The 7,715-nt window shown below is 28.7% G+C and overlaps 1 long non-coding RNA gene across 2 annotated transcripts; it reads right to left on the reverse strand.

The window, feature by feature from the left end:
- Positions 1-4,940: 4,940 nt before the first annotated feature.
- On the reverse strand, positions 4,941-6,889 carry LOC131662218 (uncharacterized). 2 transcript variants are annotated; one of them, XR_009301435.1, is made up of 4 exons: positions 6,526-6,889; positions 5,512-5,583; positions 5,275-5,399; positions 4,941-5,199 (listed from the first exon to the last, which is right to left on the reverse strand). It is a non-coding gene; the product is annotated as an uncharacterized LOC131662218 (long non-coding RNA). The 2 variants fall into 2 exon arrangements; XR_009301434.1 differs by having other exon boundaries at positions 5,512-5,587.
- Positions 6,890-7,715: the final 826 nt, after the last annotated feature.

Consider the following 7,715-nt stretch of genomic DNA (forward strand, 5'->3'; position numbering starts at 1 on the left):
TGTTAAATGTAGCTTTTAGGAGAGAAATTAGATAAATTTTAGACAAATTGTAGACAAATTTTAGAAAAATGAAAGTTAGAGATCTAATTTTTGATAAACAGGTAAGAATTATCTAACTTTTAAGAGGGAAAGTTAACTTTAGGCAAAATATGAATGAAAGAGGAGAAAAATTTATTTTTAAATATTATTTAATACACTTATATCAATATATTGTTCAATTTACAATTAAGTAAATTATTTCATATTTTATATTTATATATAAAATTTTACATTTGGTTTGTTACAATTTTAATTTTTTTTCTCCAACTCACATGTTCTTCCACATGTTCTTTTTTATATGGTTATTTAATACATTGGATTTTTATGATCATCTAATATCAAGCAATTACTATTTAATTGACCAAATTATCTATTTTACACAAAATCAACACATGAATACGATAATAAAATGTTTACTCTTACGGGTCACTTTCAACACAATGTCTATTTTATTTCAATCAACAATAACTTTTATTTGAAAATTAAAATCTTTATTTTCAAATTTCCCTTTTTTCTTTTTATTTTATATGATTATTTAATGCAATTAAATTTTACGATAATTTTTTATTTTACAATTAAATATCTCATTTCAAATTTACGTCTAAATATATTTTATATCGTAGCAAATATATTCACTTGTGCGGGAGTACGACTATCTTAAAATCTTTTTTGTGGATCATTATTTTAACTTAGAACCTAATTTTCATACTATTTATATCTTATTAGTAAAGTTTTTTTTTAATAGTTAATTTCCATTTTATATATGCAATTTGGTCAAATTTCTTTATTTAATTTTTATTTTATATATGCAATTTGATCAAACTTCTTTACTTCAAATTTTTCATATCGTTCAAAAATTACTACACCATAAATAATACACCCGGGCGACAGCACGGGTCTCTGACTAGTTTTATATAGGATAAGCATACTTTTTACTGCTTATATATTACTTTTATTATTTTATAGGATAATAGCTTACAGATACACAAGAAAATGATAGAGTACTTTTTACTGCTGTATTTATGGCCACACCTTTTTCTCTACAATATTTCTTAATCTTATCACTTGATAATAAATAGTTTTTATTTCTATCACTCAGTTTAAAAGATAAACTCTCTTTCTTATCTATGAAAAACATAATTCACCATTGAAGAGTACTTTGACTGGTATTTTCATTAATGATCAATTTCAAACCCACTTCATGAGATCTTCTACTACTTCAAACTTTTTTCTTTTTTAAACAAATTATATCAATTCGCAAGGTCCTGTAGTAAAATATTAACTAATAGACATACTTCCAGTATCATTTTTCCTCTCTTAATCTTCTTTCCGTTCTTAATTTTTGAAAACTTTTTTTACTGCTTGATTTAGGTAAAAATGATGAAGGCTATGTGTGACCCGAATTGCTATAGTACGTTTCAACTAAAATATAAATTTAATATATCACTTTGAACATTTACACTTACAATTGAATTGGACTAACTAAAAAAATCACTGAAACTATGAATATGAATTAAACTGTTACATTATTATATTGATTTCAGAATAGCAGGGCAATGCAATTTTGTTATTACATTGATTTCAAAAAGCAGTACTCGATTTTGTTATAATATATGTTGTACAAACAAAAAGAAATTAAGCACTATTTTGTGCATTGGAAATATAATACTCTTTTGTTGGGTTCGGATAGTGACAGCACATGCTACGGATAGTGACAGCACATGCTATAAGTATTAAGAAAATGTATTTGTGTTAAGGTAGAGTAAGCTAAGAAATTGATGATCATAGTTCAAATGCACAAAAGTAACAACCTATACCTGCACCCAGAGATGTATGAGCCTGTCACATCCGTCCAATACTAAGAAAACAGCCTTCCCTTGCATTTTTGCTGTTTTTGAGAAAAGGTTGGATATCTTACAGCAGGTGGTACATGAGATAGTATTTAGCTGGTTCTTGGTTATACTGCAGCGTATTATGTTGAATATTATATCACAAAATCAGTAGTCTAAATTGTGATATTTATTTTAGTGCATCTAAACGAACCTTTAAGCATTATGTTTTTATTTACACACATTATGTTCTAACTGAAAGTGAAAATAGAACAGAACATAATAGCTACATATAGCTAGGGCTGTTTTTGGACCTCTGGATCCAAGAACCGGATCGGAAATCGGACCGGTAGAACCGGACCAATGGATCGGCCAAAATGTTACTCGGTCCGGGAATGGATAATTTTTTTATCCGATATCAAAAATAATACTATATTGAATTTTTATTGAATACTTTTGTCGGATATCCGAGGTAACGGTCCGGTTTCGGTCAAAAAAACAGTCCATCAATGTTTCGGTCCGATCCGAATTTACCCGATAATAGCCCTACATATAGGAATAAGTGACAATAGAGTAGGATTACTACAGAAACAGAATGGTAAACTAACCATCGAATGGGGAATATGAAAATACATGATAGTCTTGGTCTTTCCTTTCTAGAATTTCAAGAGTTTAGTATCTCCCAACCCAACTAATCTCCAATCCTAAATGATTTCCTACTGACTAATAAATATATAATTGCTTCCTAATATTTTAGTATCCTAAATGATTTCAAGAGCTTGGTCTTCCACACTTGGTTTTCTTTTACCAGGTCCTTGATAAGAATTGGAGCCCTTGACATTGTCGTTACGCTGTGAAAGTGCAAGAAAACTATGAGGAGCATAACAGGCCAAAGGAAAAGTAAAAAATGGTGATACAGAAATCATTTACAAAATACTTTAATGAAAACGTATGAAGCAACACCATTTTGAAACAACGTTAAATCATCATAACATTTAAAAATAAGAAAAAATAGGAATAACAAATGCAAAAGTACAAAGTTTCTGAAATAAAACGTTAACAACAACATTTTCAAAGAATGTGAAATGATGATAGCAACACCATATTCAAACAAAGTTAAATCATCAAACCGTTTGGAAATAAGCATAACTAAGTAGAACAGATGGAAATAAGCAAAGTTAAAACATAAACTTTATAAGCAAAGTTAAGCATAGCTAAGTAGAAAAGATGTACATAAGCATAGCTAAGCAGAACAGATGGAAATAAGAAAAGTTAAAACATCAGACGATTTGGAAATAAGCAAACTTGTGCACAACAGTTGATAAAATCGAAACTTTAACAATGCTCAATGCTTTAACAAATCAATAGTTCAAGAGACTCAAAACCAAAACTGTAACAATGTTCTACGATTGCTGTAAGAAAGGGCGTAAAAAAGGTAAATCGGACAAGTTAAATGAAATCTGCATAAGTTGAAGATGATGCAAGATGATTTAAGGCTGAAATGGTTGTAAACAAACCTGTGATAAAGATAAAGATGAAGATGGTTGTAAACAATGCTCTGCGGAAGAGAAGAGAAACATGAAAGATAAAGTAGGAGAGATAAGAAAGACAGTGTTTTAGTTGACTGGGAAGACTCAAAAGGAGGGAAATAATGTATTTTAATTTGGAGCAATGAGACATGGACATTTGGCGAAATCTGCCAAAAAAGTGTAAAATGGAATGGTGTATTTGTTAGTTACCATTTTATCCAAAAGTTAGTGTATTTTTTTATTGGTGAAAGGACAATTTTGGTAGAATGGTCAATTGATTAATAATGGATAGATAGTAGATGCTTTGAAAAACAACAAACATTTGTAGTATTTTAATAAATAATTAAATATGTTAAATAAGATGAAATCATGTGATTGTTTGGAGGTACACTATCCAACTTTTTGTGATGGGTAGAGAAGTTGTCCCGTTTAAACTATGATGACTTCCAAGTTGTTGATATTTTGTTTTCCAACTTTAAATGCAGTTTTTTAAAGGTTGTGTTTTTTATAGATTAAAATTATACTTTTGAGAATATCATTTCTAAAAATATATTGTCAGGAATTTTATTTCTATCAATGTGTTTGATAAATGAATAAAATTTTCAGAAATATTTTAAGATTTTATTTTAATTAAATTTTAAAAATTAAAAATTAAAAAATAAATGTGTTAAAATAATATGAGAATGGGAAGTTATGGTTGGTAATTTTTTTAGAAAGTATCTTATTCCACCCCTTGGACTTCTCACATATCATGCGGGTTTCCAAAAATACCCGCTGATTCCGAAGGTGTATCTACGGAAACACTTTTGTTGATTTGTTCCGTAGGTATATCTACGGAATCTTCTCTTAACTAAATTATTATGAAATCTTCTTAAAATTGTTCCCTAAGTGTATCTACGGAATTTTCTCTTATACATAATCATGTTTGAATTTATGAAATTGAAGCATTATACATAATCATATCTTCAAATTAGATAATATTATCATATTTTTTCAAATTATTAGGTTTTTAACACTACATCATTTTTCATCTTTGACAACAGTGAAAAGTGTTGCCAAAATTGAGACAAACGTTGCCTAAAAGAATAGGGGACGATTTCCAGCCGTCCTCTATACGAGCGTTGCCTATTATTTAAGGGGACGTTTTTTAGCGCTTTTTGGCCACACTTTCTTAAAACGTGCCCTAAACTCTAGGAAAGGGGACGCTTTTCCGCGACATCTTAGGCGACGCTTTTAATGTGCTGCTTAAAAAATGGAACGTTTGAAAAACGTTCTCTAAAAGTGGTAGAGTGAAAATACTCTATGGGGACAGTTTTCAAATGTTGTCATTCGTGACAACAATTACCAATTTTCTTCTAAAACTGAAATAGTGAAAACATTTGATAAATGTTCTATACGTTATTTAGGAATATTTTTTAGAAAATAAACAACTCAAACTAGAATTACACCAATCATAAATTACATGTACCATAAAAGTTGTGTTAATAAAATCTAGCAAGATGACAAAATTTATAGTTTTTTAAAGTTTAATACTTACACACAATAGACACAAAATGTCTAACATTACTTAATACTATAAATTCAACACTTAGAAGTATAAGTCTAGAAAAATGACAAAATAATTAGTTTATTTAACTATAATGAAATTAGATGACAACAAACTTTGCCTACAAGAGCTCTGACTTTAGATGTTTCAACAGAATTACATCCATATATTCTGCAATAGAAAAATCCATGTTCTGAGCAACTTTAGCAAGGCACGCAACAACCATGGTCCTATCTTGAGGGGGGCGGAAAGCTTTCTGCATTTCAAAGTGAGTACATTAGTTTACGATTCAATTCTACATTCTAACTATAAAAAACGGGACTATCACCACCTATATTTTTCTCTTAGTTTACATCAAGCATCTCTTAGATTCTGTCTAAACTTTTCTCTTACTTGCTATCTTTCCTTTACTTTCCCGCATGCGGTATTTGTAACATAATGGTTACAGTTAAAGCCCTATTAAAGTATGGTAAACATAATAAATAAATAAATAAATAAATAAATGGGACTATGAAACAGAATGATAATTAAACAAAAGTTGACTCTGACAAACTGTTGATACACTTACAAAGTATTCTTTCTAGTACTCAACATTGAGCCCCTTTTCCAAAAGAAAAACCCTCTTTTTTACAAACTCAACCTGTCTATCAAATATATCCAAATTCAAAAATATAAGTAAAATAAATAAACAAAACCAAATAAAACATTGTATAAAACAATTAGAAGAAAATCAAAATATAATTAAACATTTGAAGGCGCAGGTGGCGGTAACTCGGGTTAACTCCAATTGACAGTGTTACTTGACTATTTGAAGAAGCAATGCTAAAAAAAATTTGCATTATCAGCTTCCCCCGCATTGTATTTCTAGCCTGTATTACTTGAGTCTCATTTAGAGATGGGTATAAAACTTTAAAATACATTCAGTAATAGCTTTATTTAACACAAATAACGTAAATGTTGAATTATGGAAGCATCTGTACTAAAATGTAACTACTAAAACCTAGCTATATATGAAATTACAAAACATGGCCATATGTTGCAGAGAAGTATTAAACACATAGTAGTATCATGCATGATCATTAAGTGGTTTCTTTCATTTCCATTTTCAAATAATTATGGCAGGAATATACATAAAGCACACCAGAAACAACTTTATCCATATTTTGTTTTCTTATTATGCACATGGAATAGACATCAAATAATTTTCACCTTTCTTATTCCAAATATTTTGGATTCTTCCTGTTACCATAAAACTAATAGAATTTACAAGTATATCGCATCAATTGAATAATTATGGTGTTGTTGTCACAAGTATAATTGAATAGCATAAACATCAACGGTAGATGATAAGGAGAAAAATCTTCAATACATATTGAAACATTGAGTTTAAAAGGAAACAATCTTTAAAATCTATTGAAACCAAAAATTAAATTAAATTATTACATTAAAACTAGCTTAATCTTAGAAACATGAGAGCAAACAAAGATCTTAACTCAACACCCAAACTATACATTCACTATTCCAACTTTGAAATCAGTAGAAAAATATTAAAGAATATGAGACAAAAGGTAATGTTTCTTACCGAAGTTGGATCGCAGTTGAACCGAGGGATAACAAAATGAGAGGGTAATGCATACTTCAAACTCGTCCCGTCCACTTGAAAACAGAAATAAGAACGATCTTAGGAAGGAGAAGAATTGATTTCGGTAGTGACTTTAGAAATTGATTTTGATGAAGATAGTTGAATCGATTCAAGTTTTTGTAGGGGAATGTCAATTGGGGTTTTGAGGTGAAAAACAAAATTTGATTTGGATTGTGAATGGTCAAATGAAATACAAAACTAGAATGAAATAGAAAATAAATCTATAGCATGAAAATGAAACAAGGAAAAACTTATTTGGGGAGGGATATATCGATTTGGGTTTTTAGGGTTACGGCGCAAGAAAATTTCAAGAGTGTTAGTGTTCTATGAAAAAAGCAGAATTTGTTTATAATTATATTAATCAGTATTTGTCAAAAAAAATATACTAATTATAATAAAGCACTTCAATATATCTACACTATCAATTATTTTAACGTGAGTGTATCAAATAAATTTACTATTTCAGCATATGACAGTATTAATTATGTTATAGTATTTCTATCGTATAATTTTATTAAGTTAATTTTATATATTTTCATTATAATTTTTTTTGTAATATTTCTATCATAAAAAATATTTTAATTATTAAATTAAATAAATTTTATAATGTTCTAAGAGATAATTGCCGCTTAATTTATTTGTTATTGTTGAAATATTTATACAACATTTTTAAAATGTAACACTTTGTTAAAAATAATGTACCAATTTAAAATTGTTCCCAAAAGTATTAAAGGGGACATTTATTAATTATTGCCAAAGATAAATTATAGGAATGTTTGAAAATCGTTCCCAGAAGTATTTTAGGGAACAATTGTGAGGTGTTGCGAGAATTCTCTTGGCAACAGCCAAAAATTGTTGCCAGATATTTTTTTAGGCAACAATTTACACATGTTGCATATAAAAGTGTTGCCAGAAGCAATAAATGTTGTAGTGTAAATTTATCAAATTGTCCCCTAAATAAATTTAAACTTGCCTCTTAAATTTTCAATTTAATCGTCAATGCATTTATATTCCCAACAATATACATAATCAAAAGTATGTGAAAGTTCAAATAAACCAAAATGTGGTTAAATCTTATTTGCACCCTCATAAATGTTGGTGTGCCTATACACTTTTAAGGATCTCGTCTC

Source organism: Vicia villosa, linkage group LG3, assembly GCF_029867415.1.
Source record: "Vicia villosa cultivar HV-30 ecotype Madison, WI linkage group LG3, Vvil1.0, whole genome shotgun sequence".
Classification (NCBI taxonomy): Eukaryota; Viridiplantae; Streptophyta; class Magnoliopsida; order Fabales; family Fabaceae; genus Vicia; species Vicia villosa.